Consider the following 25,483-nt stretch of genomic DNA (forward strand, 5'->3'; position numbering starts at 1 on the left):
AGCTAAATATATTTGGGCTAGGGTTGGGGAAGAGAAACTGAAACAGCAGACACCAGCACAGCTGCTAACATGGAATACTTGAACAGAAATGATTATATAGACTGGGAGTTCCACACTGACTGAACTTAATGTGAGCGGCTATTGTTTGCATTATGAAAATGTCAAACTGAAAACTGTTCAGGACTGAGACTTGTCTTCTTGCCTCCATAAAAGTGTCATGCAACCTGATGGTGCACTATAAATAAATAATATAATGTGAGATCCAAGATGTATCTATTGCAGTTATTAATATTACACAGTTTGAAGCAATAGGATGCATATAAAACCAACTTCTGTTGGAATAAAAATTGTCCAGACCCCTAAATATGATTCAAAAGCTTTACTATCAGAACCTTCTTAAAAACAGGTACAAAAACAAGTAATGATACATCCAAATAGTTCCAAAAGACATGTGCTTGTCAAAGCATGGGTTCATCTTCTTAGTAATACTAAATGACTCAAAACAGACCTAAAATTGGAGATCTGTTTCTCTCCCTAGCCTGCATTAACCTGAAGTTGTTTTCTATCCAGGAGATACTCATTTGTACATCTACCACTGTGGCTTGGAACAAAAAAATCAAAGGCAACTCCATTCAAAATGGTGATTTGCAACTGAGTACCTTACTTACCACGTCAAAAATCAGAGAACACCAACAGTTAATTATTAACCCATTTAGGTGCTTAGAGAGCCCTACATTGCTTTAGTGAACCCCAATGGAGTTTTCCAATGTTAAACCCTTAGCAATACAGATATTTTCCATTTCAATGCACGATTAAACAATTATACTTAACACTCTGAAAAATCGAAGAATCCCATCTTAAATAAATGACGTGAGTGTCAGAGTGAGGGATGGGGTGCATTGCTGTCTTCAAGAAGGATGGAAGAGGGGTCCTTTACTCTCAAGTGACATAGTGGTGGATACTGCTGTTGCATATGGTCGACTGGAAATTAGAGTTGCCAAGCAGACCTGAGTGAAGCCTGCCTCCCTCAGGTCAGTTCGTCAAACCATGACCCCCTAAAGTCTCTGTGGATTGGCTCATTTGAATCAGTGGGTTTGGCGGGAACCTGTGAGCCTCCACGACTGCCGAGGGGGACATGCTGCGCTCAAAATGGTGCGTCGCTTCCGAGCAACGCGGGAGGTGCCGTGTAGGGCTGCAACCACCGCACACCAAGGAGGTACGGTAAGCAGCCATTCTCACCCAAATATACACCAGCTTTCTCTTTCTGAGGTCAGTGTTTAATCAATATTGCCTGTGGTTATGACTCTGCAATAAGATAATCAGCCGCTACAGTGTCTGAACTTTGTCTCCGACAGAAGGCAAAGATCTATGACACAGTCGAGATAAATGATTACTATTAAGAATGGCTTGATTTTATATTTTGCCTTTCAGGCTAAGAGATTCCCAAATGCATTGCAAAACTTGGCGCCAGTGTACATTGCTCTTCCCAAGTGGAGCCAAAGAGGTGCCACATGGTACCATGATCAATCTGTTCTTTCTTCCACGTAGCAGCCACAACAAAAGTGAAAATGGGAGAGCTGGCGAGCAAAACACTGCAGCAAACAGCAGTTCCCACTCAAAAGGGAATAGGTATCTTCTAGTTGGAATATACAATACAGTTAGCAAAACCTTATCTGGTTAAAGTTAAAGCACAGCCAAGAGCAGGAGGTTGTATGTGTTGTGTGTGTGTGTGTGTGTGTGTGTGTGTGAGAGAGAGAGAGAGAGAGAGAGAGAGAGAGAGAAGGAAGGAAGGAAGGAAGGAAGGAAGGGATATAAAGCTGTCAGTCAAGTCCAACATTCCGAGAGGACTAACTGCCTCTAAGTGGCAGGCAGTTTAGTCAGTTGGTTGGTTGGTCGGTTGCTGCAAGGAGTGTTAACTGGTAACTGCTCAGATGAAGTCTTCTCATGATTCACTACTATCTAGTATATGGTTTATCTGTTATGTAACCCATCTGCCTTCAGGAACAACTGTGTAAACCTGAATGGATCTGAAAGTAAAGTAGTTTATGTTAATATGATTCAGATTCATGTGTGTTTTCTTTAAGAGGGACAGAAAGGGAATTATCAGCCATGAAGGTATGCTGTAATTGATAGGACTCAAACGAGTTAGCAACCTGCTTGTCGCTGCATAAATTCAAACAGGGGATCGTTTAAACTCTGCTAAATTATGTAAATGTTCCCACAGGAAGAAGGGTGCTTGAGACAAGTGAGTGGGAGATAGAGTGGTGTTCCTGTATGTGTGGTGAGTGTTGTGGTTTGTGCATTCACACTGTATATGGGTGCTATAAGTGGGTGTAGGTGTTGGTGTGTGCACAGACATAGGCCATGCTCATTGTTGGCATGTAGGCTTTGGAGGGATGGCTGGCAGCAGATGTGTCTCTCAGACCACCCCTGGTTTGGAATAATAGGTTAATGATAGAGAAGACCTCCAGACAGGGTTGGGAAAGTCCTATCTGAAGCCCTGGAAAGATGCAGCCAGCTAGCATGGACAATACTGAGCTAGATGGACCAATGGTCTGATTCAGTACAATATAAGGCAGCTTCCTGTGGACTTTCATGTTATTAAAAAGATGGTTGGTAGCAAACTAGTTGTCCTACTAACTTCAGTGGGATTAGATTCTAATGCAATGTTGCAAATGTTTTAGGGATCATTCTGCGCTGAAGAAATAATTTATTATTTTTTCCATGCTGGCAGATAATACAGACCCTGTTCAGAATGTAAAATAAATATGGTTCTTACGTATTTGTAAGCCATATAGAAGATGATTAGGATACAAATGTGCTAAAATAAATTAACCCCCTCCCCAGTACTGCATGCTGCCATACTAATATGTTAGCAGCGAATAAAGGTGTTGTGCTAATTAATAAAGTCTATATGCCACACAGTTGAAGTGAAATATCAAGCCTGGTCCCAAAAAATGCCTTTCCATTTGGAAGTAAATAAAAATTCAACCTTATTCTGTTGATCTAGGTGTTATATGTCAATACTGCTTCCTTTTTCAACAAGTAAATTCAGATTTCCAGGTCCCAGATTAGGCCTAGATTACAAAAACCATAACCATTTGATGCAAGAATTTTACATTCACCTCTTAAAATAAGTCATTTCGAAGATACTTGAAAGGGTATGCAAAAATGTGAGATTTAGTAACAAAGGGGATCAGCCTTCTGAAACCAGCAGAATAAAATCCAGGTGTAGGGACTTTAAAATGGTGGAATTGTTTGCTTTGTATTACCTTAACTAGCATCAATATTTTGGGGTCCATTTGTGGTTGGCTGTCCCTGACAGGTTAGTTTAGCTTAAAGCCATGCTTTTTTTCTGACTCTGCAAAGAACTTCCATTAACCTTGAGTGTGAGAGGTCAAACAGCAGTAGCAGTTCATATGGTTCTCTGAGCTTTCAGAAACATTTAGCAAACAAATGATTGATAGTGACTTGTTGAAAGTGGCAGGGAAGCTAATGGAAAATAAATGTGACAGATAAAAAGATGATTTTGAAACATCTTATTTTTCTGCCAAGATTGTTGTCTTCATATCATCTCACAGAATTTGTTGTCTTCATGTCATCTTATGGAATTTCGGATCATTATGGCAAAGTGGGTCTATAAAAGCATGATTTAAAACCATGTTTTCTTATATTCCCATACATTGCTGTTATGCTGTTTCTGAATGACAGACATATCTGCAATTCATTTCACTTGTAAACAGTGTCTTCCATAGGGCATTTGGTTATAAATGCATCTCACACCAAAAATAAATTCTCCAAATGATTTATACAAATGAATAGTACCGTAAGTATATTGAGTTGATGTCGGGATTATTACTGAGGCAGTTTTAAAAGTATGCCTGTAAGAAAACCTTACATATCTGTTTCTGTTTTTGAAGATTACAGTTGTAGGAAATATATTGGAAGAAATTTGGACAAATTACATTTATGCAGTCATGCTAGGGCACATGTTTATAGCTTTGTCTCAGTAGTGTAGAGAGTGAATGCATGATAACCTTATCAGAAAGTTGCTGCTGTGTTGGTCCCATAAAATGAGAGACAGAAAGTTGTTGTGGGCCTCAAATTTCTCCAACGGAGGAGAAAGGAGGACTTATATGTAGGCGAGTTTCATGAATGGTGTTGATTGGCTCATCCATTGACCCTACTTTCTCCTAGAAGTTGTGCTGTGGTAAAATTGGAGAGCCCTACATTTTGGAGGGGAATTCAGGCCATTCGGCCTCCTGCTGTATCCCCTTCCATGTCCTAAGTACACAGTTGGTCCAAAATAATGTTTTACCCTTTTATCTTTAGGCAGTTGACCCTTCTGGTCATGAAAGCCTTCTTAAGTTACATGACTGGCATGTTTGATGCTTCTCTGTGTTCTGTGAAACTCTGGCAATATAAAATGTTGATATTATGTGGAAAGTACTGATGACATGATTACTTCCCAGAGCACCCATCAAAGAAGCAATAATGGCATGGGCCAATCAATCATTGTTAATCACTCCTATCTGAAATTCTCTTCTACCACATACTTCTAACAGAAGAGGACAAACTCTTGGCGTGTGTAGGAATGAAGGTTAATATAGATGGAGTGGGAATAAATATGTTTTTATGTTACCTTGGTAAGCCTCATCATTTATTTATTTGTCTACCTACCCCTTCAGTAGACTTCAGTTTGTTGATTTGGTGACTAACTTTTAGCCAGGTGACCTCAATGGCTAGAAGCACCTTCTATCAGCTTTGGCTGGTGTGGCAGCTATAGCTATTCCTGGATTGGGATAGCTTCGCTATGGTGGTTTGGGTATTGCTGATTTTATAATTGGATTACTTCAACATGTTATTTGTGGGGCTTCCCTTGCTTTTGGAATGGAAGCTGAAGTTGATGTAGCATATAATACCCCTGTTCTGAGATCTGCTGCTTTCTTAACCAGGCCAAAATCCAATTGCTACTGTTATAATGTCCTCAATAGTTTGGGACCAGTTTACACCCCATAAGTGCCCAATCCAGTGGCGGACCTTGGCACCACAAATTTCAGTCGCACCCTGTGTGATGTGGAAATTCCATGCCCCACCCCTTTCGCCTTCTGTTGGACAACATAGTTGCAACACCTGTTGCGGTATCCCAGAAGCTCCATGCCTGGTGCAACTGAACCGGACGTGCTCCCCTAGATCTGCCTTTGCCCAATCAACCACTTAGATCTGTGGAGTTGTCAGTTTTACATGTGTCACATAATGCTTCATTCTGCACTTGTAAGAAATTGGTCTTCTAATGTGCCTTTGCTGCATTGTTTTCAGTGCCTGCTAAAAAAAATTCTTTTCCAGAAAGTCTAACCAGCCATGAATTTTTAGCATGTGATTTTAAAAAGTAAAATTGTTTTAAAATTACTGATTTTATTTTATGTCACTTGCTTTTAACATTTTACTTTTACTGGTATTTTTAAATCAGTATCTTAGATTGTCTCTTCTGAAAAGCTTAGAGTCTTGAGCATGTGAGATGCACATGTTGCTTGTAAAATAATAATAAAATAGTCAGTCCTGTTTTGCTGTGGGTTCATGTGAAAGATTCTAGCCAAGCCCTATTAAAAATACTTCTGTTACAATTTGGTGGCAGCAAACAGGATCTAAAAATGCTCGGTGGTTGAGCTTCTGCTCACATGCAGCATCTCCAACTAGGCTGCAGTGGTGAGGGACAAAACAGGATCGAACAATTTCAAATTGCTGCACAGTTTAATGCAAAGGTGACTTTTTAAGGGATGTTGCAAGGGAAAGCTTGTGAACCCAATAAGAGACTGAGTTCCGGAATCAGTAGAAATTATAACCAATTGGCAACCGACTTGCAAAGAGTGCTAGAGCTAACAGCTTCCTCTGAATGGTATCTCACTAAGCTTTCAAATCACAGACCAGAAAGGTGAAACATCCTTGACACAAAGCCTGCAATGTCTTGGCTAAGAGCATATACCACCATGACCCCCTATACACCAGACATGTTGGACTATATCAGTTTGAAACCTAGGGTGATCAATCAATTGTGGGGTGATCAATTGCAGGGTGATCAGTAAATGCAGCAGAGACTGTTGAAGCATAAAACACTGGATAAAGTCGTGGCACAAGCAAGCAAGGTGGAATTAGTGAAGGATGTGGCCTCTCTAAGTAGGCACAAATCTATGACTCAAGTGCAATTACACACTTCAGAGGAGAAGGATCGATCTTGCCAGTCTGATGAAAGCTCTACTACAAAGAATATTCCTACAGCCATTCAACAGTTGCAGAAAGATGTAAATAAGCTAAAAGCAGCTGAACAGGAACAGCCATGGGCTGTGATTTACCTGGAGGAGAAAGAAGAAGAACACTTGAGGAAATGACTCTTGGGACTGCTAGGCATACAGGCAGGCATGTGCAAGAGGGAAATTGTGTCATAAACAGGAAAACAGGAGAAAGTCTCTTTTGCTGCAAGTTTGACTGAAGGTCCAGGTAGAAAACTATGCTTGGGGTATCCATAGGAGATGGGTAACATGTACTGAGCAACCTATCCTCCCCTAAGAATTTCTGGCAATGTCTTGTGAACAGCAGGTAACTGAAGTATCTCTGCTCTGCTGTATATAAGTCTTAGCTGGCATAAACAATGAGTCTTTCATAACCACCTACCATTTGGGATAGAACAGAGCAAATCCACATCTCACAGACAAAAGTTATTATTATTATCGTCATCATCATCAACAACAATTATTCATCACTTATTACATAAAATGTCTCAAAGTGACTTGCAATTATAAAAGCATACATAATACAAAATTTAAAATACCTTGGAAAGATGAAAGAATAAATGGCAAGTTGACATCACAGTAAGACAGTACTTACTTTTAGATGGTTTTATATATTTCAATTGTTTTATCACTGTTGTGTTTGTTGCCTGGCCTCCTTTGTGAGGAAGGATGAGATATAAATTTAATAAATAAATGGAAATATAGAAATAAATACAAAGGCAGTCATAAATTGACTCATATATTCCAGAAAGGTTACCTGGCAGGATTAGGAGCAACTGAATTTAGTTCTCTATTTTTTGACAGTCAAAATACTGAGAGCAATGGCAGCAAAGCTGTCTTTAAATCTCAAATAATATGAAGCCAAACCCATAAAACATTTCACGTATTGATCAGCACTGATCATGTTCCAACATTCTGTTTGTTTTTGTTTTTGTTTTTTACCATTGGTTGCTACTCTCTGAGCCAATACAATCTGTCCTTAATAGTTTACTGACTTTCCAAACAATGTACACTATGCAGGTTTTATCATTAAGCTTGCAGCTCTGAGCTGTTGGGATACAGTACAAAGTTTTGCTAGATGTTTCCCAAAAGTCTTTTGGGTAAGTGTAAGTGTAATAAATATAATGAATTGTAGCTTGAAAGAGCACGAGACATACATCCCTGGAGATGCTGCCAGATATACAAGATGTGAACTACTGTGTAGATCTCCTAAAACTATACCTACTTACCAAATTAAAATTAATAAATAAAAGTCAGCTGTTTCATGCCAAAATTTCAGACTTAAACTATCTATCACACAAACCCAATATTCTATTGGGAAACTTGGGCTTTTGGAATATTCTATATCAAAAATATTATACATTTTGAGTATATCTGAGTTTGAGTAAGTGCTTTAGCTCATTTTGCAAATGTGTATATAACTTGGATCTTCAGTTATTTAGAAAACTATTTTGAGGATCTTTCTAAAACTGAGTCTGATCAATTATGAATGCCTTCTTCAAAAAAATCCTTCATGTCTTCCTTTCAGACACATCCTAATATGAAAAAATAAATCACAGTTTTCCCATCTAGAAGTGTTATTTGAAGTCCTTGAATTGACTCCTTAGCAAAGATAAAATCTATTAATCTTTTAATCTCTGTTCCAATTCCCTAACACCTCTGATAAAATCCACAGTGATTTGACCTTCTGAAAGTTCAAGTCCTTATATTTGGTTGATAAACTATAAAATGTCAGAAAGCTACTGTTGCAAATTAAAAGAGCAGCCAAAAAACTTGTATATACTACTGTGCACTACAATCTTCCTCCTTCTCTATACATAGAAATAATAAGTATTGTCAACGCTTTTGACCAAAGGGGACAATGATTCTTGAATTCAGTTCCAATCCCTAGGGCTGACACAACTGATTATCAATTCCAGGATGAATACAGGTTGTAACAGCACAGTTCAAGCCACTCTTGCATTCATATGTAGACTGGCTGAAAATGTTTCAAGGATTGTAGCCAGCTGTTAGCCAGAATTGTCCCTCCACCTGCCTTTTCCAAGAAAGAATCTTGGCTCCCAATGGAAGGTGGAGTCTTGGGCTCTAAAATGGACTTGCTCAACTTTAGAGCCCAACTGCTGCCACATTGCTCTGCAATCGCAAACCGACACAGGACAAACAACATCAGCAAAGCAGCAGTTTTTATTTGGTCCCACCTTCAAAAACTAAATCATACATATTTCAGGTGCCTAAACTGATAAAAAAGCAACTATTGACATTCTTTTTCCTGTTAACAATGTGATTAATTAAAAGATACTGCCTTCCTTCAGTTTCTTCAATGACCCCTGCAACGTAATGTGTAAATGCATTTAACTTTTAATGAACACACAAACAAATTGACTAAAGCAGAAGCTGTGGTCCTCCAGATGTTGCTATGGAACCCTAGCCAGCATCGCCAGTGCTCAGGGATGATGGGAGTGGTAGTCAAGCAAAACCTGGAAGGCCAAAGACTCTTGACCCCTGAACTAAAATCAGTGTAATCCCTTGACAGTCTTTTCATGTCTATTTAAAATGCTGTCTTTTAAATAGTTTAAGGGGCATGATCCAATCAAGTAAAGTGTTTTTAAGTTCTATTGATTTCTCTGAAATAGTAAGTAAGTGCCTAGTTAAATCAATGTTACTTAAAAGTGTTTAATTCTGGCCGAATCATGTCCCATGTTTGCTTATTTTATTACTCAATCTGGAGAACAAAGAAGTATAACAGTTTTTAATGACATTTTACAATTTTTTATCATGGTGCTATAAATGTGTTTTTTCAATATTAATATCCTACATTCCCCGTCACATACAATTGTTAATTCAAAATGGATCTGGAATGGGTTGAGCAGAAAGCTAATCCTTTCTTACAAGAGGTACAAAAAATTTCAAAAGGCTGCTGCCAGCAGCTAGAAATAAGTCCTCAAACCACCTCATCAATACTTCCAAAACAATGCTGATCTGTTAAGTTTGTGGATTTTTAAAATGGTTTTTCTTTTTTAAAAATTGTGCAGACTTTGGATCAAACAGACTTGGCAGACTACTTGTGTGTAATGGACAGGGACTAGATTAATCCCTAGCTAAAGTAAAGGGATCCCTGACCATTAGGTCCAGTCGTGGCTGACTCTGGGGTTGCGGCGCTCATTTCGCTTTATTGGCTGAGGGAGCCAGCATACAGCTTCTGAGTCATGTGGCCAGCATGACTAAGCCGCTTCTGGTGAACCAGAGCAGCGCACGGAAATGCTGTTTACCTTCCTGCCATAGCGGTACCTATTTATCTACTTGCACTTGGATGTGCTTTCGAACTGCTAGGTTGGCAGGAGCAGGGACTGAGCAATGGGAGCTCACCCCATAACGGGGATTTGAACCACCGACCTTCTGATTGGCAAGCCCTAGGCTCTGTGGTTTAACCCACAGTGCCACCTGCATGCCCTAATCCCTGGCTACATGTGATCAAAATAGGTTCAAACAATAGAATAATGGCAATCAGAAGTGGGTAAATCCCAGTTCTATAGGGTTAAACAACCTGTTGTGACAAAGTTTCTGTCTAATGTTATCAGAGCCATTTTGGCAATAGGATGCCCTATTCGCTGGCAATATGAACAGCAGCATAGGGCTGCCAAACATCCGGATTTTTCTGGACATTACCAGGATTTCAAAGGCAGAATTGACATCCAGGGGAAATTTCCAAAAGGAAAGGAAATATGGCTTAGATCAATAATTATTTCAGTCTTCAAAAATCAGTGATCCGGGTGATTCAGTGATCATGGGATCATCGGTGATTCAGACCGATAAGTCTACTGTCAGTGATAGGGAAAACCTAGGCTAAGCACCTTTTACTTAAATTACTTACCCGGATGAAAAGAGCAAATAGGTTTTTCCAAAGGCTGCACTATCTTATAGTGTGGTGTAGTGGTTAAGAGCGGTAGACTCGTAATCTGGTGAACCGGGTTCACGTCTGCGCTCCTCCACATGCAGCTGCTGGGTGACCTTGGGCTAGTCACACTTCTTTGAAGTCTCTCAGCCTCACTCACCTCACAAAGTGTTTGTTGTGGGGGAGGAAGGGAAAGGAGAATGTTAGCCACTTTGAGACTCCTTCGGGTAGTGATAAAGTGGGATACCAAATACAAACTCTTCTTCTTCTTCTTCTTCTTCTTCTTCTTCTTCTTCTTCTTCTTCCATTGTCTTAGACCAAACTCTGTCAGTTAGAACAGTGAATGGAGTTCAGGAGGTAGCATAACTTTATATATCCCTTTTCAAAATCTCATTGACTCATCTCAAAAGTCTCATTGAACTCTGAGGAACTTCCTTTTGTATGTACATGTCATGCAAATTGCCTTATTATGAATGTGTGACTGCGTACCTACTCTAGCCCAGCCTGCCATTAGCTGTTCTTCTATCGGCCCCAACAGTTCCAATAGGCACCAGCTTCCTATGTTTTAAGGCAGGGAATGATCATGCCCCAAATGTTGAATCTGGAATACTTTTCAATTTAAGTTGAAGCAATATGCCCTGACCCAGCTCTGGTCCCAGGCAAGTCATCGTATCCAATAACCAGCAGACCTGGGTGGTGTATACTGTACATTCGTGTGTTCTTTTCTGAGATTATATGCCCAGTGAGCAGGTCTGCTTTTGTAGAAGAATTAATCCTGTGATGAGCAGCTGAGACTTGAAAAGAGGACTTCCGGGTTGGCGCCATCGCCGAATGGCGGACTCCCTCCGAGCTCCGGAGGGAGTCTGCTCGGCAGGGGCTGGGTCCTACCGCGCCGGCGACGCGGGGACCCTTAAAAACCACGGGCACGGAGTCCGTGGACATGGGTGACTCGGCTTGCACCATTAGCGCCCTCCCGACTCGTGAAGGAGCCTTTTTAAAGGCTTCGGATCGGGTGCCGGGGAGCGGCGCGGTGCTTTGAGTCTTCTGCTTTCCCTGCCGAGCGCAGCCGCATGCCATTCGACGGAGAGCGCTGACTTCTTCCATTGAAAATTTGGACTATTAACAACAACCCGTGAGTAATTGGGAAACCGGGTTCAAAATTTTGGATTTGGCACGAGCGGGGGCGATTCAAAAAGGAAGTCAACCCCCCCCCCTACTGTAAGCATTCCAAAACAAGGACTGAGTAACCAAGGTCCAAAGGGAAGTATATTTCTGATAAAAATCATTAATTCCACGATGCGAAATTATAAGAACTGTGCTGGAGGAGAAGAGTGGAGGGTGAGAAGGAAAATGCAACCCCCCCCGGGAACCGGGGCGATTCGCGGAGCCTGGTGAAGAGAGACGGAGACTTTGACAGCTGTCAAAGTAGCTGTCAAAGCTGGAGAATATAAAGAGGACTTTGTTACGAGGACTTTGCTGGTTAATTTTGTTACAATTTGCTATAATATGGATATAAACTGTCGGAAAATAAGGAACAACAATTTGACTTTTGGATTAGAGGATACAAAGTTATTACAATCCCCCTAGAGGGGTATCGGGACATTACAAGAACGGTCGTAAGTGGAAAAATACTCCGGGATTCACACAGGACTTGTTATCTTCTGGGAAAGCTGCAAAACTGAAATAGTATTTTGTCTACAGAGGTATTTACATTAAAGGAGACAATAGAATTTTCTATTGAAGAAAGGAAGGGACTGGACGTAAGTTTTTGTTCCTGAATAACAAACCTCTGTAGAGATACCAGATTTCTGAATTAGAAAGTTTTAGCAGCTGAACAGGACAAGAAACCTGAGAAAGTTAGGAATAAGAAGAACAAAGGACTGACTACGACACGGAAAGAACAATGGGAGGAGTGGTAAAGATCAAGGAAATTAAAGGCCTTTGTTAGATTGGACATTTGAAGTTAAATATCATTAAAATTAATAAATTAAAAGAAAACCGGCAAGATGGAATTGGGGAGAAATTTGGCCATGAATTGAGACTTCCAGGATGATAATGTATAGACTGATGGATATGGGGAATTCAAACCGGGGAAGGGGGGGGTGAGATTTGGAATCCAAAGGCTGTTTAACAATTTTCTGAATTTTTTTTTATATCTCTTATTTTCTATTTCTTTATATAACTTATGCATGTCATTTTATTTTGATTGGACGTGTTTAAAAAAAGGGAATTCGTGGAAGGAACTGGGGTGGATCTTGGGGAAAATCTTTTTTCTTTTCTTGTTAATGACGTGGGACGGTGCAAGATTTGTATAATTCAATCTGGATAGTGGGTTAAACAAATTAAGCTTCAAATTGGGAGTGAGAGCTTGTAGAACCAAAATAAGGAAAGGGGAATACAGTCGGGGGGGGAGGGGGGGAGTCCCAGAAAGTAGGCAATGAAAGTAAGGTTTTAAATATCTTTTTTTTCTTTTTCTTTTTTCTTTGTATTTCTATATTTCTGGAAACTTTAATAAATATGATTTAAAAAAAAAAAAAAGAAAAGAGTTGCAATCCCTGGATAAAGCTTGTTTTGCACCATTTCAGAATTTCAGAAGTGTCCCTTTTTGTCATCAAGACAGATTAGAGAAGAAAATGAAAGAGAGTATAGTTAAATGGAAACAATACAAGCTAGAGAAAATACAGAGAGGGGAAAAAAGATGTAAAGAAGGAACACAAGTGATTTTGGTAAACTATAAGAAGTTTGAGCCAGAAATAAATACCTCAACAGATCAGTGAGGGGAGGAAGTCTACATGTGCAGTGTTTGGAGCACATAAACTCAGAAGCTTTGGAAATTTTACAAGACCACTAATAGAGAAAGTATTCAGCCTCATTGTCAAACCAAATAAGTTAGGCTAAGCATCAACTCTTTTGAACGCATGTCAAAAATACTGAGCTTCTTGTCTTTCAGCCTTGCTTATTGCTTGTGATTACATTTCTTCAGAAACATTCCTACTGGTTTCACAGCTGTGGAGGTTATTATGTGCCACATGTTCAAAGTGGAAGGCCAGATATTCAGTAGAACAAACATTTGTGTCACTTGCAGAAATTCGTCCCAGGAACTCATGACAGAACTGCTTAAGGAACAATTTCCTCCCATATCTATAAGTCTCAGTGGCAGTCTCCAGTGTTAACCAACTATACAAAGTGAGGCAAACTGAATGGCAAGAGTCAGTATAGAAGTAAAGGTAGGGAGGGAATCAGAGAATTGTCACTAGATTATCAGTTTGAAATTCTTGGCTGTAGACAGAGCTTATGCAGGTGTTGAGGTGAATAGCTAAACAGCTTTCTACTGGGGTGAGATAACCCTCAGCTCAAAAAAGATTCTCCATCTCCATCTTATATCCTGTATCCATATGCTTATTAAAGCATCCAAAAAAGGAAACAAATGAATACATGAAATGTCAATATAATTTTATTTATTAGGATCTGTGGTATATGACATATACCGGGGGTGGGGGGCACATCTAACGGAAATATATTATTTAATTGAAGTTGACATCGAGCTGTAGAGCAGATGATCAGTCATCATAATCAAATATTTAGATGGTGAGGTTTTCAACAAGCAAGCCTAAAACAGTTGATGTGGTCATGAGATATAGCCAGATTTCCCATTGTACTAGGAATGCTGTGGATTATCAGGGTCCATTCTGGCAGACAGGGGCTCCACTGCTCTGCAGAACTGTGGTCAAGTAGGTGAAACTTCTGACAAGCACACAGAGCGCAAACAAGATTGAGTGTATGTGTGGGGGGGAGGGGGCTCATTTAATTTCACTGCACACAGGTGGTGTAGTGACAATAAAGATTTTTTATTATTATTATTATTATTATTATTATTATTATTATTATTATGCAACGAAGAGCTGGCCCACACTTCTGCTTGCCCTGTGCATAGAAAGCATTTGTGGAGAACCCCATTTCCCTTTTCTCCAGTTCAGTGCTAAACCACAGGTTTCACTGAGGAAAGTGGTGAATGAGCCCTAATCATGTGCAAAAGTACCCTTAAGACACAGATACTTGTGTTAGTATCTTCAGCTCACAGGCAGAGGTACCTGGCCTCCCCCGAGGCAATTGAGCGAGATACTGTGTTTACCGTCCGTCTGCGATCCCGGCAGGCTAGGTAAACAAACCCGGCGATTCTTCTCATTAGTCGTGAGAAGAACACACCCTCTGCTTCTCTGCTTCTCTCTCCCTCCCTGCATTCTCCCAGGGAGGAGAAATGAGACAGACAGGAGTCCTTTCTACATGTTTTATTCCTGTCACTCAACAGTACATAGAAATGTGACTGCACCCTTCAGTCTCCATCAGAAGAGTCACACAACTCCTCCCCTGTACTTCCAGCACAGGTCAGATGACACACTGAGCTAACATCTGGTGCTCAGTACAGAGAATAGGCTCCACCTTTTCCCCAACAGTACATCTGCACTGTTTTGCATTCCAGCCATCTGGAGCTGGCTTTTGCCTTGGTGCTTTTTCCCAACATCCTCCCCCAAAAGCATCAATTGGCAAAACATGATCCAGAGAAGAGAACAAACAGTTGTTATACATATAACAGTCCCCTGTTGTTTCAGTTCCACCCTTGGAACTCCCCACCACTGGTTTCACCAGTGTACCTCTCTGGTTGTCTGGCTTCCAAGGAATGAGTGCTTCTGCATTACCTTGGCTTGCTACCCTCTGTTGTGTCTTTGTCTCTGACTTAGACACTGCTTCAACCTGCTTTGAGTTGTTAACAATAGCAACACACGCAACAGCTAAGTTAGCAAACTCTTTTGAGTACCTCTTTGGTGGTACACCCTTTGTAACTCTCTCAGACCTGCGTATGAGGTTCTGATCCTCTGTGCTCACTGGTTCAACCTTTGGACTCTGTTGAGAACCAGTAGCAATCAGTGGTTCTTCCTTCACCTGTGAAGGTCTATCCATTGTGTGAGATTTCCTCTCAATGACTGTTACAACTGAACTCTCTGAGCTAGTACTGTCACCGTCAGTACCACTGTAATCTGTGACATCAGAAAAATCATCATCATCTGAATCGCCACCTGTGGGAAATGTTTGTACTACTCGCTCTTGCACTGGAGCACTCTCTAGAAACTTTGTGAGAATCACCTGACCAGATTCAGACAAAATTACTCTGTAGAGACCCTTTTCATATCCCACAAAAATGCCTCTGGCATTCTTTACTCCACCTGGAGCTTCTGTTCTCACATGAGACCCGAAAACCTTAAAATAGGCAACAGAAGGTTTTCTATTGAACAGCTTCTCAAAAGGAGAACATCCCAACTCTGTTGAGACTTTTCTCAACCACACATGAAGATAGGACGCTAGCGATTCGGCCCAATATTCATGTGGCAAATGTGAACTCAGCAATTGCGCATTCATCCCCTTTTGCAATTCTTTGTTCACTCTCACACAGACCCCCCTGTTCCACGCTTCGGTCGAAACAGCCACTTTGTGGTCTATCCCTTTTCCACCCAGGAACTTCTGAAACTTCTGTAACAGAAAAATTTGCTTCTCATCTGTGAAAAGACAATCAATGTTAGCATCATGCATATTTTTAACCTTGTCACAAAACTCCTGAAACTTTTCTAAAGTTTCTTGCGGTTTCTCCATCATATAAACCCAAGAATAATTAGTGAAACAATCCACACACAAAAGGTAATACTTTGCACTGCCTCTAGATGGTTCTAGAGGACCAATCACATCAGCATACACCCGCTGAAATGCTCTGTCGACCTTCTTGGTCAGCTTCCTGGTGCTCACACTGGTCACACCTGCAAGAGAGATTTCGTTAGAAACAGCAGAATTACATTTCATGTAATCACTTTGATCAAAAGTCAACAAATACAGTCCATCTTTCTCTTTGGCAGTAAGAAACAGTTCTCCATCTTTGTAGATCTTGCAGCTTTTAGCATCATAGGACAGTTTCAGTCCTTTCTTTGCAATCTGCGACACGCTCAGCAGATTAAATCTCAGTTCTGGAACCAGGTAAACATCACTTATAGTCAAGTTCAGACTCTCAAGATACACAGTCCCAATTCCAGTCGCTTCCAACTCTTGACCGTTGGCCTGTTTCACAGCGAAGCTTTGCTTCTTCAACGTCGAAAACAGTTGTCTGTGCGGGCATATATGAACCGTTGCGCCCGTGTCAACTATGAACGAGTTCCCAACATCTGGCGTGGTTCCTTTCGCCATCATAGCCTTTGCAGGTTTCACCTGGCACTTGGTACGGCTTTTGCCTGACGCCTCAGGCTTCGTAGAGCTGCTCTTTGCTCTTCTTGACTGGCGCGGCTTCTTACAGTTTCGCTGTAGATGCCCAGTCTGTCCACAATTGTAGCATCGGACAGCACTCAATGCTACTCCATGCTTCCCAGTAGCATCATCAATGGGGAGATTTGAACTCTGTTCTTCCCTCCCCCTGTCAGCAACACCCATTGCACCTTGTTCAGGAACACCAACAGTTCCAACAGCCACAGTTCCTGCACTCTCCCCTCTGGGGTCAAAGCTCTCCTCAGCTTTCGTTGAGCTCTTAGGAACTTGGCCAGCATCATCTTGGCTCACCCCTTCTGGGGTAGTTATCCATCCAGACCATGATGAATAACTGTCTCTGGTCAGGGGAGATGAGTTAGGCAAGTCTCCCCCCTTCTTGGCATCCATTTTGAATCCAAGCCTCTCTCACTTTCAAACAAGCTGTAAAATCCAACAGTTGTTTTTTTCCTTTCTCACTCAGGCAGGCAAACTGCAAGTTGTTTACGCTCTTTTGCACCTGGCAGCTAAACTCTGGCTGCTATGGAAAGTCCCTTCCAAGGGCACGTAAACTTGTAGCCAAAACATTCTCTGATTTTGTTTCGCTTTCTCAGGCTCACACTCACAGTCCAGCCCTTTTGCCAGTAACATTCCAACTTTCCGTTACTTAGCAACAATGCATTTCAATAGGACAGTTTATCAACCACAAGAATTTGTGGAATGCAGGCTTCAGCCTTCAAGCTGCAGGCCTCTTCCTCCCGGAGCTTTTGTTTTTCCAAAACGCAGCTCCGTGAACCAGTGAATTAATCGAACTGCGTTCACACTTTTAGCCCGAAATGCAGCATACCTTGAACTTTGTTGCTCTGGAAAACACCTCTTCGTTCCACCAGCTGTCTGTTGAGCCTCTGGCTTCTTTCAGACGCTTCTCTTCCTCCTTGGAGCAGAGGAGGACAATCCACCAGCCTCTCATGCAGATGTCCGATGAATCGCAACCATCCGAAGGCTGCCATATGTAAGTATCTTCAGCTCACAGGCAGAGGTACCTGGCCTCCCCCGAGGCAATTGAGCGAGATACTGTGTTTACCGTCCGTCTGCGATCCCGGCAGGCTAGGTAAACAAACCCGGCGATTCTTCTCATTAGTCGTGAGAAGAACACACCCTCTGCTTCTCTGCTTCTCTCTCCCTCCCTGCATTCTCCCAGGGAGGAGAAATGAGACAGACAGGAGTCCTTTCTACATGTTTTATTCCTGTCACTCAACAGTACATAGAAATGTGACTGCACCCTTCAGTCTCCGTCAGAAGAGTCACACAACTCCTCCCCTGTACTTCCAGCACAGGTCAGATGACACACTGAGCTAACATCCGGTGCTCAGTACAGAGAATAGGCTCCACCTTTTCCCCAACAGTACATCTGCACTGTTTTGCATTCCAGCCATCTGGAGCTGGCTTTTGCCTTGGTGCTTTTTCCCAACAACTTGTGCCTTCTCATCATCCCTGGAATGTATGTATAACCTGTGGGAGCTACTCTTAACAAAGTTAACTACTCATTTGTATTCAGATACAGAATAGTGATGACAGGGGTGGGGGACAATATTTTCTCACACTTTTCCAGTGGCTTGACACAATTCCAATCAATGTAGTGAATGTGATTATAGAGCCTATGAAAGAGAATAATTTTGGATTAATCCAGAATGTGATTTTATGTAAGTAATCCAAATATTTAACTGTATTTTTAAATCCGACACCATCTTTATACTGTGGTTTACAAACAATACTATTTTCATATTCATTTCACAGCTGGACAGGAATAAAAGTACATCCTTTGCTGCGCATGCATTTCTCTCTCTCTCTCTCTCTCTCTCTCTCACACACACACACACAATGAGAAAGCAAATTATGGAGTGATAAAAAGGAGAGCCCATTAAAGAGTGGTTAGGGCATGTCTTAATGCCAAGGTTTATTTAGTTATTACTTGCTTTGCTGCAAAATATGTCCCAACTACTACTACAAAATTTAGCACATTACTAGGAAACCAAGTTAATCAATGCAGCTGCAGCAGTAGTTGGTTATCTTAAAGTTAAATTATTTGCCATGATTACATCAGGGTAAACTGATATCTCCAAGTATACGGAATCATACAAACAGAATGAAATCAGTAGTCACATTTAAATCAGCAAATTGGCTGAGTCTGGCAGTGACTTCAATTACTTCTGTCCAAGTGCACTTGAAGTATCAATTAATCTCCCACACTTAGAATGTACACGTTCCCCACTTATCAAATTAAGATTTAAGCTAAATCAATGCATGCAATGATAGTTTAATTATATTAAGCCACATAAAACACACAATGAGGAAGTCTGTTCATGCAGATAACCACTTGGGTGCCAGGGATTGAACAAATTGCTAAAACTATTAATTTACTTTTCAAGTTGCTTTTTGCATAAAATAATATTATTCTGCCGTCAGCAATGCAGACACCAGTCTTGGTACATAGATGGCTGAAAAAGAGAACGGGGTGGGATTATAGTGTATAATGGATTTTGTTTCCTCCTTAGGGCACCAGGTGTTTTAAATGCCACCAGAAGGGTGCTTCAGGCAAAACCAAGATAGCTTGGCATAGATTACTGAAAGCTTTTGTGTCCTTGGCAAGTTTTGATTAAGGGCCAATGCTGTAAGTCCAGTGGGCTTTCAGAGGGTACAGTCTAGCTCATATTTATTTTAATCGCTACTGGCAGTTAGGATAATTACATTTTAATTTAAATTGGTAATTTTATGCTAATATACAATCAGAACGCTAGACTACAAAGCAGCTCATATTTTGCTTTCCAAACAGTAGTCCTTGTGTGCTAACATAAAAGTCCAGTTCCACAGAGTGCAGTCTACCCTCTTGTATTACATACACTGAAGTTCCATCAAAGCTTGGACTTCGTGGACAGCATGAAGGCCCAAGAGTAAAAATAAATATTGAATATAACATGAGCTTTTACTTCCTCCCCACCCCCCAAAACCCTAATAATTTCTGTCACAAGGCAAAAGCAAAAGGAAACAGAAAGAAGGAAATATCTGTTTGCTTCAGTTTGTTATTCTTCATGATTCTAGTCCTTCCAACACTGAATCTCCCTCTCTAAGGCCGAGTTTACTCTAAACACCATGGTGGATTACTGGACAATAGTGTCCCTCACGCTGATGGGATGTTATTTGGTTCAGCAAAAGCTTCTGTCAGTGGAATGGAGAAGGACGACATGTTTGCTGTTTTCCTCTCCCTTCTGCACACCCTCAAAATCTGCTCTAGAGAGCCATCAGAACAGTGCAGGTGACACTGTGGACTGCAAAAGGGAGGGGAAATTGATGAAATTTGCCTTCTTCTCTGTTCCACTGATGGAAGTTTCTGCTAAATTCGTTTTAAAAACAAAAACAAAAAAACACACACCTCCTTATTGGGCAGTTCACCTCCTTATCTGGAGATGGAACTTTCAAGTTCACATTGAATGCCAATGTGAGGAAGTGAAAATAAGAGTCTCAGGGACTGGGCAGTACATGCAAGTTTCCCATTCAAGTCTTTACTTCAGAGCAGTTGAAATATAGAATGTTAGAGGGTAAGTGGAAGTAAACAATGGAAAACTGAGAGGAGAGGAAGGGGAATGGGTCTGCTGAAACCCTAACAGCTTATTGTAAGTATGGAGGTGAACACATTCTCTCTCTCTCTCTCTCTCTCTCTGTTCCAATAAAATGCTCAGATTTGGTCAATTCACATGGACTCTCTGTTTATGTCATCTATCCCAACCCCATTTTTTTTTAAAAAAAGAATCATACTGTTATGAGTTTGAGAGGTTAGGCTGAATACTTAGACCCGCCTTCTAATTCCTGGATCCAGCACAGTTGCTGGAATAGTCAGGACAGCCTGGTAATCACCTGGGAGATGAGCCATTAAGAAAGAAAAGAGAAGGTAAGGGCTCATTAAGAAAGTCAAATGGGAGGTGCCCCTCCCTCAACCCAGAGTTGGTTTGGAAGAGTTTTGAAGTAAAGTTTTAGAGCGGAGTTTATGATTGGAGTTTTTGCATGGTGTGAGCTGGGGGCGAAGGTTGCAGCCTTGTAAAGGCAAAAGTCTGTAAAATGCAGCAAGCTGGAGAGAGGGTCAGAGCCATGGCTAAGGTCACTTTGAATCCAAGGTTACAGTTATGGGAGAAGCAGGACCCTCTTGGAGTGTTAATGCCGTGAGCTCCTCCATTGTAGGCTTGGGTTGTATCTATGTGTAAATAAACCATCTATCATGAAGGCACCACAATCTCCACTGTGCCTCATTTCCAAAGGAAACACAAACCCCAGGTGACACTGTGGAATCTTGCAATGCTCAGAGGTTGGGGTGGAGTGCAACAAGACCAATTGGATTTCCTTGCAACCAAGCATCTATGTACAGCATCTCAGTCAAACACACCTCATGTTATTTGAGCCTCAAAAAGAAGCAGCTCATCCGATAAAGACATATTGTCCTATCCTATGACTAAATTGTAAAACATCAGTGGTTTTCTTTGTTTATCCACACAATCATCAGGTATACAACTGCACACGACAATGTTAACATGGTTGAATGTGGGTATATATGGCTGTAGTGTGCTGAAAAAAATAGTCTGGTAAGACTGCTGGTTGAAAGAATAGAGAAAATTTATGCTCCTGGCAAACAAAGGCATTCTAAGTATAAGCTTAGATGTGACTATCATGGAGTCATGGAGTCAAATGAAAGGTCTAAGACTAACTGACTTGGACGAAAAGCAGGAAGGAAGTGAAACCTGAGAAAAAATCTACATGTCAACAGTTACTGAAGAAGGAATCAGCGAGGGAAGAATAGGTTGCCTTCCTATCACACACACACACACACACACACACACACTGGTTCAGGGTGACTTATTGAAAGCATTGTTGCTTTACACTCAGCAACAATGAGCGGGGGGGGGGAGTACGTGACACTTATGACCATTGCTGCAATTTTAGTTCCAGTTGCTATGACCATAGCAATGGCCAGTGTTGTCTCTGTGTACTGCCCTCCTGTCACACGTAACATTTCTCTGCCCAGCTGTGCCTGCAAACACTATCATGAAACAAATCGGGCTACTCCTGCATGTGGATCATCCAGAGTCACTTGCCCAAAACCCAGCTTCAGGATATAGAGAGCTGCTACCAGTTGGTATAAACAGTACAGTATTGGACTAGATGGACCAATGCTCTGACTCAGAATAAAGGCACCTTCCTATGTGCCTATGGTCCACGTATTACATCCTTTTTCACTGTCTAATTTTTTTTGAAAAATATTAATGAAAAACAGATTTGTTCTAATTTTATAGTATTTGTTCTGTTTCTTTTTCACTAATTGTGGTGTGAAGAATCTGGATGAACGGAACCCAAGATTTTCTGTCTGCCACATTGGGGGGGGGGGAGGGGAGGAAATATAATGGCACACAAAGATGCCTGGCAGCATCAACACACTGCTGGAGAAGCAATTTCTCTTTGTTTAGATGGCAATGTGTACGAACATTTACATAATAAAATGGTCACACAAGTAACAGATGGTGAAGAAGCACTTACTTTGCCACATGTTGGAAGCATGATACAGTTCCTTGACGAACTCATTTTTCTTACTTTTGCCTGTGGACGTCTACCAGCTATTAACCCTCCAGGGTTATTTGACTGGTGAAAGCTTTGAGGGCTGAAGCTTGGCAAAAAACAACAAGCCCTGTCTACAGAATTTTCCATCTTAAATCAAGAGCAAATGTTCTACTCTGCCGGCAGCTTTGCAGTTTATCCAAATCTTCCCTCCCCCCCCCACTCTTTTTTTAAACTGTCAGAAAAACTAAATATTAATCCCTTTTGCTGGTGACACTTCCTGGGCTGAAATTCTGATAAAAGAAGATAAATCCTACCATTGCCCCAGGTCTTAAATCTCTTTCCCTCTGGGCTTTTTCCTTTTTTTTTTTCATAAGAAGAGGAATGAGAACCAGAAAGAGCTAACCATACTAATGCTTCTTATTAAAAAATATCAGTACTCTGATGAATACCATTAATTTTCTTTATGAATTAAATGCCAGTAAATAAATCTCTATTAGAAGGAATGGCAGCTTCACAATCTGTGTAAACTCACGATTCAACTATTAGGGGAAAACAGCTTGACTCCAAACTGTGCTGTGCACTAATTACAGCTGGAGCCAAATGCATCTTCTCGTATCTACAAGATTGCCATGCACAAAATCTGATATCTTTCATGGACTTTGCTGCCTTTTCTTTTCTTCTTTCTGAAAATATTGTAACCTTATGGATGCAAGGGTTGAAAACTGATGGCTAGTTTTTATTAAGCATCAACAAACTTAATTGAGCTTAAATGCCTGTGGGTAGTGGATTGTTTTACATAGGTTTACAGAGCTACTTTGCTTCTCCCATGACTCCTGTTCCCAGCTTCTCCTGCAGACCTTTCCCCTCTTTCCACTCCCACATTTCTTACTGAAGCATTTCAAACGAGAACAACAAAAAGGAATACAACCTTAGGCAAAAGAAAAGCAAGCAAACAATGAGGATTGGGGCAGGAGAGAATTCAGCCAGTGCATCACTGCAAACATTAAGACCAACAATAACAAATGATCTAAATACCTTAGAAGCAGGAAACCAGTTAGGAAGCTGATTAGGTCTTTGGAGGATAAGGGAGCCAAAGGTATGTTAAAGGAGGAAAAGGAGAGTGCAGAAAAGCTGGATGACTTCTTTGCATCTGTATGGACAGCAGAAGATGTAGGGTATGATCCTATGTCTGCCCTAGTCCAGTGTCCTCAGGATGAGCACCTGAGGAATTAGGGCAAATAATAGTGACAAGAGACCAAGTTCTAGCTGTATTGTCAAATTAAAAATAGTATTCATCCAAGAGTTATTAAAGTATCTGAATATGGCATTGCTGATCTTTTCGTGTATCTGAAGGACAAGTTATATATTTTTGTTCCTCAACTCTCTGGAAATTTTTTTGAGGGTGCATGAGGACTGTGGGGAAGGGGAAGAGGAGGTTCTGTTGCACATGTGGAAGTGTGTTGTGAGAATGTAATTGCCCCAATGACTGCATTTCAATTGCAAATAAGTATTAGGTACAGTAAGTTTGGCAGTTTCAAATTCTTTAGCTTGGTTTACTAAGCACACTGAAAATAAACCTGCTAAATTAAACCTTTCTTTGTAGCTTTTCTAAGGAGGCATTTCAGAATATTCTACCAGTTCAGCCTGAACCAGGAAGAAAACAGTTGCACCAGCAGGAGAAAGGCAGCCCTTCTTGGAGTTTGTGGGCCACAGCCTAGTTTTGATTACTTAGAGCAAGGGTAACCAACATGGTGCTCTCCAAATATTGCTGGACTAAAATACTACCATCCCAGACCATTGGTTATGCTGCCTGCGGCTGGAGTCCAGAAAAATCTGAAGGACACTATGTTATCCATGATATACGGATATAAGCTGAATCTGAGTGTAGCCAGGATTTCTGTTGTGGGGCCAGGACACTCACATCTCCTGTTCCAGAACCGAGCTACCCATGATGCAATTGGTCAGTTCACAGAAGCCATGCCTATTGCTTAGTTGTGTTGCCAGTTGTATCTCTAGAATGCACCACAACATCATCCAAGTGATCTCAGCGAATGTTTCAATTTAAAATATTCTGATTATGGCTACTTTTTGTCAAGTGTTTTTATTTATTTGCATGATTTAGGAGGGGTAGCTGCCCCCCTGCCTGCCTGGCTATGCCCATGTCTGAGTCTTAATTAGGGATTCTCAAAAAGAAAAGAAAAGAAAAGAAAAGAAAAGAAAATACAGAAAGTTATTTTTTAAATGAATGAATAAGCCACATAGCTAAAGGGTTGTTGTTGGGTTGTTTTTAATAATCCTGAAGTGATATGAAAGCAACCACAGAGGCACCAGCAAGCAATTAGGTAGATGTAAAGGAGAAACTGGTCTCATTGAACTCAGTGGGACATTTCTGAGCACATGTTCTTAGGTCTCAGTAGGTCTCAGTTCTCAAATGTTTCCAATATAGGTGTTGCTCTCTGAAACATTCTGAGATCTTTGTTGACCTGCAATGAAATGTTAGTTTCAATACTATTAGCTTGATGGCTGAGGCAATGTTGTTTTTCTTATTTTAGGGAACATATTCATTGTTTGTGGAGTCTAAAGTCACACCAGACTTTCTGAAACATGCCTTATTTTCAAAGGAGTGAACTCATCAACAAGTAATTGAAAGGACTTTAGCTGATTCAGTATGCTGTTGAGATTCTACTTCATGCTGCTTTACAAGAGCACTCATTTTTCACCTGCTGCGGATAATCATGAATGAGTTTAACCTGAAAAAGAAAGATCAACATCAATTTGGCCATCAGTCAACTGAAAATGGTAGTGTACTCAACGTTTGTGAGCTGATTCCACTCTCAAATGCAGCTATGAATATGTTAGACTTCCGTTTCTGAGCCCTAGTTTGACGAGATCTTCTGAAACATCAGTTTTGTAAGCATGTATTTGTGTAAATTCAGGGAAATCCGCTCTGTAATATGTAGTTATGTAACTACATATTGAAGTCATATGTAACTCTTTGAAATTTATTTTTCTTAATAAATAGTAATTTACTGTGAGTTATTTATCACAGACTAGTCAAACATTGGATAAATTTTGATTTGCACATTTGGGTGTCCTATAGAGGTTCATCTCTCATGCACCAGAAAATATTTTGCTCCAAAAGGTTCCTATTAAATGGGTCATTGCTAGGGTGTTCTGCTCTGCTGGCTAACCATATGGTTAAACTCTAGAACATATCACTGACTATGTCACTGTAGCAGAAGCCAATCTAATACGCTATCAAAAAGTTTATAAAGGCTGAGCAGAATTCTTATGTGAACGTTTTCAGCAATGTTAAAAAATGCCTTCCCCATTTGTTGGCATTCTTCATAAAAAAAAATCAAATTTACAGATTTGTCTAAATTACTCTCATGGGCAGTTGCTGACATCATCACGCAAGCATATC

At 40.8% G+C, this 25,483-nt stretch overlaps 1 long non-coding RNA gene across 2 annotated transcripts; it reads left to right on the plus strand.

Moving 5' to 3' along the window:
• The first annotated feature begins 392 nt into the window (after window positions 1–392).
• LOC308476625 lies at window positions 393–25,118 on the plus strand. Of its 2 annotated transcripts, none has more exons than XR_013986015.1 (2): window positions 393–1,269; window positions 24,612–25,118. It is a non-coding gene; the product is annotated as an uncharacterized lncRNA (long non-coding RNA). The 2 variants fall into 2 exon arrangements; XR_013986016.1 differs by lacking the exon at window positions 393–1,269 and adding an exon at window positions 1,813–2,033.
• The last annotated feature ends 365 nt before the right edge of the window (window positions 25,119–25,483 follow it).

This window comes from Podarcis pityusensis, assembly GCF_964106645.2.
Source record: "Podarcis pityusensis genome assembly, chromosome: 4".
NCBI classification, from domain to species: Eukaryota; Metazoa; Chordata; class Lepidosauria; order Squamata; family Lacertidae; genus Podarcis; species Podarcis pityusensis.